Raw genomic sequence first — 11798 nt, 5'->3', positions numbered from 1 at the left:
AATGATGTTCTTGTTGGGTTTTTTCGGGGCGCGAAAACTGCTTTTCGCGTCACGGAAACCCCGAAACCCCCAGCCATGGATCCGTGCGAAGTAAAAACTTTCGAAAACATTACGAGTATGAGTTTTATGCTAGTTCTAAACTAGGAGAAGGAATTACCCTTGATGCGTGCCCTTTACGAATCTCGCTCGTCCAAGAAAGTGTCGGATCTCGAGATCGTCAAGCGTACGATCCTCTAGAAGTATCCACACGAACAAATGGGTGGAGAAAAACTAAACAAAGGTGTGCTAGCACCCTTGATCAGCCACGGCAAGAGGAGGAGAGGGAGAGCTTAAGGAGAGAGCTTGAGGAAGAAGAAGATGTGAATGAGCCTTGAATGAAAATCAATTTTTTTTCCTCTACAAAAGTGGTCGGCCACTAAAGAAGTGTAACCCCCTTTTTTGCATTAAGTGTGGCCATTAAAGAGATTTGTAACCTCCATGAGGTGGCACACACATGTGCTAAACATGATGATGTGTAACACCATTATTGTCCACTTAATGCCAAGTCACAAATGATGTGGCATAAAGTCAAGTCAAACTTGACTCTTCCTCTTCCTCTCAAGTCAAGTCAAACTTGACTTAATCTCTCTCATTGTTGATCTAATCCAACCATTTAATTCAAGCCAATTTAATATAATGAATCTAATTCATTTAATTAAATTGATTCAATGAGTTATAATCTAAATTAGACTCATTGAACACATGAATCAACTTGAGTCCAACTCAATTAGCCCAATTAGGATTACTCTTAATCCAATTTGATTCATCACATGAATCTAATCCTCTTAGTTCATCATATGAACCTAATCTCCATCTAATTGTCCTTAGTGTGTGACCCTATAGGTTCTTGTAACATTGGCAATGCCCCTAAACCCATTAAGGAGCATAAGTAATGAGCGGTATCTAGCAACACATCATTACTACCCAAGTTACAAGAATATTGAGATCCAACATCACCTTAACCTTGTGACTACTAATTGTGACTCCTCACAAAATATGACATTGTCCTTCTATCCTAGACATCTAGATTGATCAATGTGAGGCATAGACCGTGTCATCCTCTAATCAATCCAAATCTTGAACTCCAAGTAGACTCACTCAATCAAATGAGCTCAATATCTCATATTGACTCATTTGGGCATGACCATGCACTTCGTGGCCATGCCATGTGACATCGGCAGAAATCCCTTCTTGGAGTTCTGCATGGCAAACCGAAGGAGTACCTTGTCAATATATGTACTCTGACTTAGGCCAAGCAATCTCTTAGATCTATCTCTATAGATCTGAATGCCAAGAATGTGAGATGCTTCACCTAAGTCCTTCATTGAGTAACAACTGTTGGACCCCGTGGTAGTTTTGATGTGATCAACCAAGTTAGTTAGGTCCTGCTGTGTTTGATCCCTGTGTCTGAGTGTGCAGGAGCTTAGGAGCATAGGAAGTCGAGCGGAAGACGCAGCTAGCGAGAAGGACGACACGGGAAGGGAGCCGACAGGCTCGGTGCGTCTGAAGGACGAGAGAGCTGTGGAAGAGTACTCCGGTGGGCGTGAAGAGCGTGCGCGGCGTTCGAGGGACGTTAAGCCGGACGGAAGCCTGCTCGAGGAGAAGGCCGGGAATTGGGTTCGGGTGAGCCCTATTCCGGTTGGCCGCAATCACCCAAAAGAACGGAGCGTCGGAAGCTGAAGAAACCAGGCTGAAAAGTGAGCTGCCAGCTTGGAGGCGCCTCCAGCAGGCTTGGAGGCGCCTCCATCATGAGGGCGCCTTCAACAGGTCAGATTTGACCGTTTGCGTTGCGGATGAAGTTTTATCCGCTGACCGAGCTGGAGGCGCCTTAAACCTTGTTGGAGGCGCCTTGGACCCTCGGGATAGACTTTCCAGGAGCTATATAAAGGCCCCTGGAGCTAGGAATTTAAAAAACAACTCAAGCAATCAATCTGTACTCAATTCCTAGCAACTAAGTGAGCGTTCTAAGTGTAAAAAAGTTTCTCCGCCTACAGTAAAGGAGATTCTGATAGTAGAGCTTTTTCATCGCTCTGGATTAACAACCTCCTTGGTTGTAACTAGGTTAAATTCTGTTTCTGTTTCTGTTTCTTTTTCTGTCTCCTTAATTTAATTGTTATTTTATTGCTGATTTAAATTCTGAGTTGAAATTCGAGGAGGGTATAGTTTGTTTTTGTTTTCAGCAATTCACCCCCCCTCTTGCCGGTCTCCACTGTACCAACGAGTGGTATCAGAGCCTGATCGCCTCAGAAGGACTAACCGCCAACTGAAGCACTACGATCAAGACGATGGCCGGAGCGAACATCCATCCCCCGAAGTTCGACGGAGACTTCACCACTTGGAAGCGCAAAATGGAGGTATTTTTTAAAACGGATTTTGATATTCTTATTACAATGAAATATGATTTTGCAGCGCCGAAAGACAAAGAAGAAAACACATGGAGCAAGAAGGAGCAAGCCGATTTCGTCGCCAACGGAAAGGCAGAGTTCCACCTGCTCAGTGTGCTGCCGCCGCAGGAGGTATGTCAGATCGGAAGCTACGACTCAGCGAAAGATCTCTGGGAGAAATTCCTGGAGCTTCACGAAGGTACTTCCGAAGCGAAGCGCGATATCCTCCGGAACCAGTTAACGAACCTCCGGATGAACCAAGGCGAGAAGGTAGCGCAACTCCAAGCAAGAATCAAGGAGCTGATAACGCAACTAACGAACCTTGGAGAAGAGGTAACCAACCGGGACTCTATCCGATACGCGCTCAATGCCTTCCCAAGAACTCCAGAGTGGGCCTCCTTAGTAGATGCATACTACATCTCTAAGGACCTCGAGGTAAGTACGTTAGAACAATTATTTTCGACTTTTGAACTTCACGAATCTCGAGTTTCAAAACCCAACGGAGCAGAGAAGACAAGTCAGAACATTGCCTTAAAGGCAAAGATGAACAATTCTGACTCCGAAGCCTCAGTCGACGAATCCGAAGCGGCACTACTGGTAAGACGCTTCAATAAGTTTTTCAGTTCTAATAAATTTAAATCACAGAGGCATCATCGAAAGAAGAGGACGGTTCGTTGCTACAACTGCAACGAAGAAGGGCACATCAAGGAGGACTGCCCAAAATTGAAGAGAAAGGAGAAAGAAAAGGAAAAGCCAAAATACAAGAAACCAGAACCCTCCAAGTACAAGAATCTGAAGGCTACTTGGTCAGATTCGTCAACCTCTGAGTCGGACATCGAAGAATTCTCAGGGTTAGCGCTATTGGCGAACCATCAACCGGAAGAAGACTCAAGCTCAGAGATGAGCATCGATGAAGGGGGAGGTGTTGGGTTCTTCGAGCCGCGAAAACCGCTTTTTCGCGTCGCGGAAACCCCGAAGGACCCAAAGCCGTAGATCCGTGCAAAGATTCGTATAAAATTTCGAAAAACTATTTCTTGTACGAGTTCAAAAACTGATCTACTACTTAGATCTATGAGGAAAAAGTGTTTACCCTTGATGCGATGCCCTTCGCGTTCCCGCACGTCCAAATGATGTCGGATCTCAAGACCGTCAAGCGCCGGTCCTCTAGAAGTATCCACACGGACACACTAGATGGAGATGACCAAAAACCAAGGTGTGCTAGCACCTATGTGGTTCGGCCAAGGGAGGAGAGGGAGAGGGAGAGCTTGAGAGGGAGAAGGAGGAAGATGCACACAAGTGAATGAAAAATGAATTTTTTCACCCAAAAACCAAGTGGCCGGCCACATTTCAAAATTCACATTAATTGCATTAATTGCAATTAATATGAAACCATAAAATCACATTAATTGCATTAATTGCAATTAATATGAAACCATTAAGAGAGTGACTTTGCTACTTCCATGAGGTGGCACCCATGATGATGTGGAACATCATTATTGGTCCACTTAATGCCAACTCACCAATGAGGTGGCAAAAAGGTCAAGTCAAAATTGACCTTTGGTCTTCCTTCTCAAGTCAAGTCAAACTTGACTCCATCTCTACCATGGTGGATCTAATCCAACCATTTGATTCGAGCCAACTTAATATAATGAATCTAATTCATTAAATTAAATTGATTCAATGAGTCAAAATCTAAATTAGACTCATTTAACACATGAATCAACTTGAGTCGAACTCAAGTTAGCCCAATTAGGATTACTCTTAATCCAATTTGATTCATCAAATGAATCTAATCCTCTTGGTTCATCATATGAACCTAATCTCCACCTAATTGTCCTAAGTGTGTGACCTTATAGGTTCTTGTAACGTTGGCAATGCCCTAAACCCATTTAGGAGCATAAGTAATGAGCGGGATCTAGCAACACATCATTACTACCCAAGTTACAAGAATGTCGAGATCCGACATCACCTTGTGACTACCAATTGTGACTACTCACAAAATAATGACAAGTGTCCTTCTATCCTAGACATCTAGATTGATCAATGTGAGGCATAGACCGTGTCATCCTCTAATCAATCTAAATCTTGAACTCCAAGTAGACTCACTCGATCAAATGAGCTCAACATCTAATGTTGACTCATTTGGGCATGGCCATGCACTTAGTGGTCTCACTCTATCAAGAATACCGATGTCGCTCCCGTCATATGGGAGGGATAGATCCCATCTACATCACTCACATCCCTCTACATAATTCGTTATATACCCAGTAATCGCCTTTATAGTCCACCCAGTTACGGGTGACGTTTGACGAAACCAAAGTACATAACTCCATATGTAGGGATCCATGGTGACTTCAGGTCTAAGGACTAATAGTCATACTAATAGCCACATGAGAAAGTATATGACACTCATATAACGATCCATGATACTTTCTCATGGCGGGTCATTCAGTATACATTCTCTAATGCATACCCATGTGTCAGCTTGATATCTCTATATCCATGACTTGTGAGATCAAGTCATCGAGCTGACCTACATGCTAGTCTTATTGTATTAACATTGTCCCTGAATGCTAATACTCGACTAGGAATGATTTAGAGTAGTGTTCCCTATATCATCTCACTATCGATTCAACTAATCGATTGATATAGGTATGAACCTTCTACTCAAGGACGCTATTATACTTAGTCTATTTGGCACTAATATAAATAAGTATAATAACCAAACAAATGCCTTTATTAATATACAAGAATATGATATACATGAGTCCATACAATCATCAAATGATTGGCTCTAGGGCTCTAACTAACAATCTCCCACTAGCACTAGTGCCAATCAGTATAGGCTCTAAGGCCTAAAGACCTAGTGTGACCATCATGCTTCCTCTGTGCCAAAGCCTTGGTCAAGGGATCTGTGATGTTAGCCTCTGTAGGTACTCTGCAAATCTTCACATCTCCTCTATCGATAATCTCTCGAATGAGATGGAAACGTTGTAGAACTGCTGTGAACACTGCCAGCTCATAGCACTACCATTTAAGCAAAACACGAACCCTGACTGCGATCGATAATCATCCTGATCGGTCTGGAAACTGGCATCACTGTAACCCTTTACAGTTAGCTCATCATTGCCTCCATATATCAAGAAATATTCTTTAGTCCTTCTTAAGTACTTAAGAATATTCTTAACCGCTATCCAGTGACTTTCACCTGGATCTGACTGGTATCTGCTCGTCATGCTCAAAGCATACGAGTCATCATGTCGAGTACATAGCATGGCGTGCATGATCGATCCTATGGCTGAGGCATAAGGGATCTGATCCATGCGGTCTCTCTCCTCTCTAGAAGAGGGACCTTGAGTCTTCGAAAGACTCACGCCATGTGACATCGGCAGAAATCCCTTCTTGGAATTCTGCATGGCAAACCGAAGGAGTACCTTGTCAATATATGTACTCTGACTTAGGCCAAGCAATCTCTTAGATCTATCTCTATAGATCTGTATCCCAAGAATACGAGATGCCTCACCTAAGTCCTTCATTGAGAAGCAACTCCCTAGCCATGTCTTGACAGACTGAAGCATAGGGATGTCCTTCCCAATGAGTAGTATGTCATCCACATACAATATGAGGAAGACAACTATGTCCCCTACAACCTTCTTGTAGACACAAGGCTCATCTTCATTCTTGATGAAACCAAACTGCTTGATCGCATCATCGAATCGAAGATTCCAGCTCCGAGAAGCCTTTAGTCCATAAATGGAATCTGGGCTCATCCATACTCTACTAGTATCTTTGGATCTACAAAACCCTCAGGTTGTGTCATGTACACATCCTCGAGTAGGTTTCCATTCAGAAACGGGTTTTGACATCCATCCGCCATATCTCATAGTCATGGTAGGTGCAATAGCAAGCATGATCCGAATGGACTTAAACATCGCCATCGGAGAAAAGGTTTCATCATAGTCAATACCATGAATCTTGAAACCTTTAGCTACCAAGCGACCCTTATAGATAAGTCCATCCATGTCTTTCTCTTAAAGACCCACTTGCACCCAATGAGTTTTACCCTTCGTGGATCAACCAAAGTCCATACTTGGTTGGTGTACATGGATTCTATCTCGGATCTCATGGCTTTTAGCCATTTCTCAGTCTCATCACAGCTTCTTGATAGGTGGTAGGCTCATCCTCTATGAGCACAATGTCATCATGGTCGACAAGAGAAATGAGTATCTCTCGGTGACGACGCCCTATCGGACCTGCGAAGAGGTATGTCTACTTGAACTGGTTGTTGTTCCTCAACTCCTTGTGGAACAACATCATCCTCAACACTGTGGGGTTGCAGGTCAATTTCCATCGAGGGATCAGTGGGGTTGTTCGCATCTTGAACTTCTTCAAGATCGAACGCGCTCCCACTAGTCTTTCTAGAAACAAAATCCCGTTCTAGAAAGACCCCATCTTGCCACAACTACCTTGTGTTGACTGGGAATGTAGAAGTAATATCCCTTAGTTTCCTTGGGATATCCGATGAAATAGCACTTGTCGGATTTGGGTCCTAACTTGTCTGAAACTTGCAGTCTAACGTAAGCCTCACAACCCCCAATCCTAATGAACGACACCTGGGCATCTCTCCCAGTCCATATCCTATATGGTGTCTTTATCACGGCCTTTGATGGAACTCGGTTGAGTATGAAAGCTGCCGTGTCTAGAGCATATCCCCATAGATATGTCGGAAGATCTATGTGACTCATCATAAATCGTACCATATCTAATAAGGTACGATTCCTCCTTTCAGATACACCATTCCACTGTGGTGTTCCAGGAGGAGTGAGTTGAGATAAAATCCCACACTCAGCTAAGTAGTCACGAAACTCACGGCAAGTATTCACCACCTCGATCTGATCAAGTACCTTAATACTCTTGCCAAGTCGGTTCTGTACTTCATTCTTGAATTCTTTGAACTTTCAAAGGATTGGACTTATGTGTCATCAAGTACACATAACCGTATCTACTAAAATCATCAATAAATGTGATGAAGTATCTATAACCGCCTCTAGCAAGGAACATTGAAAGGGCCACATACATCACTATGTATGAGTCCTAACAAATCAGTTGCTCTCTCGCTATGCCCACTAAAGGGGGTCTTGGTCATCTTGCCTCGTAGGCATGACTCGCATATCTCATATGATTCTAAATCAAATGAGTCCAGCAAACCATCCTTATGGAGCTGGGATAAGCGCTTGTCATTTATATGACCTAAGCGACAGTGCCAGAGGTATGTTTGGTTCATGTCATTTGACTTGAACCTCTTGGTACTAATGTTATAGATAGGGCTCTCAAGGTCTAGAATATAGAGTTCGTTTATTAGTGGTGCACTACAATAGAACATATCTTTCAAATAAACAGAACAACATTTGTCTTTTATTATAAAAGAGTATCCTTTCTTGTCTAAACAAGAAACTGAAACTATGTTCTTAGTAAGAGCAGGCACATAACAACAATCATCTAAATCTAGTACAAGCCCAGAGGGCAGAGATAGCTGATAAGTTTCTACAGCAACAGCAGCAACCCGTGCTTCATTGCCTACTCGTAGGTCTATCTCACCCTTCGTCAATGCCCTGCTATTCCTCAGCGCTTGTACATTAGTACAAATGTGCGAAGCACATCCGGTATCTAATACCCACGATGAAGAAATAGAGAGGTTGACTTCTATAACATTTATACCTGAAGTAGAAATCTTATTTCTCTTCTTCTTAAGATCTTCCAGGTATTCTTTGGAGTTCCTCTTCCAGTGCCTTGCTTGTCCTTGATATAGGTGACAAAGATGTTCAACCATATCGTAAGCGCTCATCAACTCATGTTGCTTCTGAAGCTCAGAGTTCATGGTTGCGAGCATAAGACAAGATACATCTAATGCGTCATCTTGATACTTCTTGTAAGCTTCTCGGTCTGCTCGCGTGGCAGTGGCAGGAGGAGCCTCCGGAATGGGCTGCTACGTTCTTGGGTGAGAACTATTCTCAGGTTCCTGTACCAGTCCAGGAAATTTGCTCCGTTGAGCTTGTCCTTCTTAAGGGCAGATCGCAGAGAGAAAATGTTCGTATTTGACGTCATGGTTATCTACAACAGAAAAATTTGCAGAAATAAATATCATATTCTTTTAAAAATTATTTAATTAGGCCTTTTAATTAAATGATGCTCCCACTGAATTCTATAATTCTTGTGGGACAAGATCCACATCATACTAACCCTTGAGTTAGCTTTGGCTAATACGCCCAAGGCTTAGTATGATCGGTAGGTAACGATTACCAATTACATCTCTATGCAACTCTTGTTTATAGAATCAATATCCGCATTTATATTAAAACTCGAGTTAGCTTTGGCTAATACGCCCGAGAGTTAATATAGATGTGATTTTGACCTATCTTTCCAACTATTGGAAGAATGCCTATAGTTGACTCGATCCAACCGAGTAACTATGAATACTCAATCTAATTGAGTTTTTATTCACCCATGCATTGATAGACGGGACCAAGATTGTCCCTCCGTACCCTACCAAGATAATATGTATTGCTCTGCTTTGGCAGATTCAACAATACATGTGATCGAGGTAGTGATAGGTATCACGGCACGGTTAGGCATTTTAGAGTTGGTTCGATCTAGATCTAATCTAATCGAGAAGAATGCATCTTGTGCACGACTTAGATCTAGTCTAATCGCAAGGGTGCATCATGTGCACGACTTAGAACTAATCTAATCGTTAAGGCACTAATTAATTAATTAATTATTAAACATGCATCAGATACATTATAATTAATTAATTAATCTATTTGTGATTTAGTCATGGCCCTACTACAATCTTCTCAAGCCAATGAGAAGATCGATTGGTCAACCTAGGGTCAACAGCTTCTCCAAGCGCCTCCCTTTGACCACCTTGTGTTGCTCGTGCCTGCCTCGGAACTCCGTCTCGTGTGGACCCTCCACCGCTCCAATTTGTAAATTACAATTTGAAACTCGAGTTACATTCGAGTCTAAATCTAATTTACAACAAGAATAAAAGACGAGGCACGACGCGCAGGTCGCGAATAATAAAATAAATACAACACGCGAAAACACATCACGGCACGCAGGCCGTATTATGAATTACAACACAACCAATCATATTGGGCTTTGGGCCATGACTATCACAAATTAATATATATAATTCAAAATTATATATTTTCATAATTTTCTATAATTTTAAAATTAATTTTTACAATTTTACAAGTAAAATTTCCCGGCGGTCCCGTTTAGCGGTTTCGGGCGCAATCGCGGAACGGATCCCCTTGCGGGGCCCAGGGGCAGCGCCCCTACCCGCGATCTAACCATCGCGAGGGTTCCTTTGCGATCCAACAGTGCCTAAACCCGCTGTCCCAAAACGATTTGGGCCGAGACATTACCGTTTCGGAAAAATCTTCCCGACGGGTTCGTTTTTAGCGATTTCGGGTGCGATCGCGGAGCAAATCCCCTTGCGGGGTTAGGGGCAGCGCCCCTACCCACGATCTAACCATCGTGAGTTGCTCCGTTGCGATCTAAAGGCACCCGAGTCCGCTGTCCCAAAAGATTTTGGGTTGAAACGAAGCCGTTTGGAAAAATTCTTCCCGATAGCCGAAGCCTACAAGTGCCGAGACACTTGTGCTTCGCCTATAAGGAAAAATTACCCATAAAAACATAAAAATTGAATTTTTACAGAAAATCACAGAAGTTTTTTTGTTTTCCAAAAACCAAAAACTAACTCGTACAAGTCTTTGCACGTGGCTCTGATACCACTGTTGGATCGAAAAGAATTTAGATATCTCCACAATAGCATGATATTGTCCACTTTAGGCCTAGACCCTCATGGTTTTGCTCTTGGGCTCTCCCCAAAAGGCCTCATGGCAATGGAGATATCTTTCTCTTATAAACCCATGATCTTTTACATGTGTTTTCAATATGGGACTATGTTTGCAACCTTGCAACCCCAACAGGAGGAACATCAGAAGAAGAAAGCAACAGTGAAGGGGGAGCGTCACCAGACCAGGTAAGTAAGGTACACAATCTAACCCCAACTCAATCTTTTAAATTTATCAAGTCTCTTTCTAAAGAGTTAGATCAATTAGAAAAAGAGAATGCTGAACTAAAGTTGAACCTAGCAAGAGCATGCCCGTTAGAAATGTATGATCATCTAAAATCAGAAAATGAAAATTTGAAATTAGAAATTGAAAAACTGAAATCTGATGCATGCTTAAATCAATTTCCAAATTCAAAATTAAGAATTTATGGTAAATTAAATTGGTATATAAGGAAGCATCAAGGTCAACTTAGAAAAATACCAAGAAACTATGTACCCCCTAGTTTTTGAATAATCCTGTAGGAAGGAACCTCTATTGGGTTCCAAAATCTGTGCTTAATTAATTTTAAAAAAAAAATTAAAAGCTTACAGTGAGAAAATTAAACATTGAAATTCTTTATGGAAGCTTTGTCTTAGGAAGTGGTTGTTGCTCCAATAACCAAGAAGGCCTAGTGCCTCGCCACGACCTGGAAACTAAAATATTGAAAGAAAATGTTTAATTAACTTTCTGAAAAAGCATTAAACAAGAATTAAATAATGCTTTGAAAGTTTATCAAATATTTGTTAAAATAAACAAAAATTCCTTATTTTTTTAACTTAATTTTAGTTTTTTTTGGGTCAGAAATTTTCTTCTGGAAAGTTCTAAAAATTCATTCACTTGACTTAGAAATTTATTTTGGGAACATTTGAACATTTACTTAGGATTTTTTTTTTACCTAGAATTTTTTTTAAAATTCATTTTAACTTAGCAATTTTTTCAAAATTTTTAAACTTAGAAAATTTTCAAAAACTTCATATCTTACTTGAAAATTCTTAAGACCCCATTTTTTCTATGATCAAAGGGGGAGAGAGAAGTACAAGTTTAGGGGGAGTTAGAGAAAACTTATTTTTTTTTTTTATAAAAAGTGTTGCATTTTTTTAAAAAGTGTTGCAATTTTACTAATTGTAAAAATTATACTTAACTTGTTAGTTTAGTAATTTTTTTTTTCTTTAAAATTACTGTTTATGTCTATTTTTTACCCTAACTTGAACTTGGGTTGATGCATATCAAAAAGGGGGAGATTGTTGGACCCCGTGGTAGTTTTGATGTGATCAACCAAGTTGGTTAGGTCTTGCTGTGTTTGATCCCTGTGTCTGAGTGTGCAGGAGCACAGGAAGTCGAGCGGAAGACGCAGCTAGCGAGAAGGACGGCACGGGAAGGGAGCCGACGGGCTCGGTGCGTCCGAAGGACGAGAGAGCTGCGGAAGAGTACTCCGGTGAGCGTGAAGAGCGTGCACGGCGTTCGAGGGACGTTA

Source organism: Zingiber officinale, chromosome 5A (genome assembly GCF_018446385.1).
Source record: "Zingiber officinale cultivar Zhangliang chromosome 5A, Zo_v1.1, whole genome shotgun sequence".
Classification (NCBI taxonomy): Eukaryota; Viridiplantae; Streptophyta; class Magnoliopsida; order Zingiberales; family Zingiberaceae; genus Zingiber; species Zingiber officinale.
The sequence above is the reverse complement of the archived record's forward strand: the minus strand, read 5'-3'. Positions refer to the sequence as shown.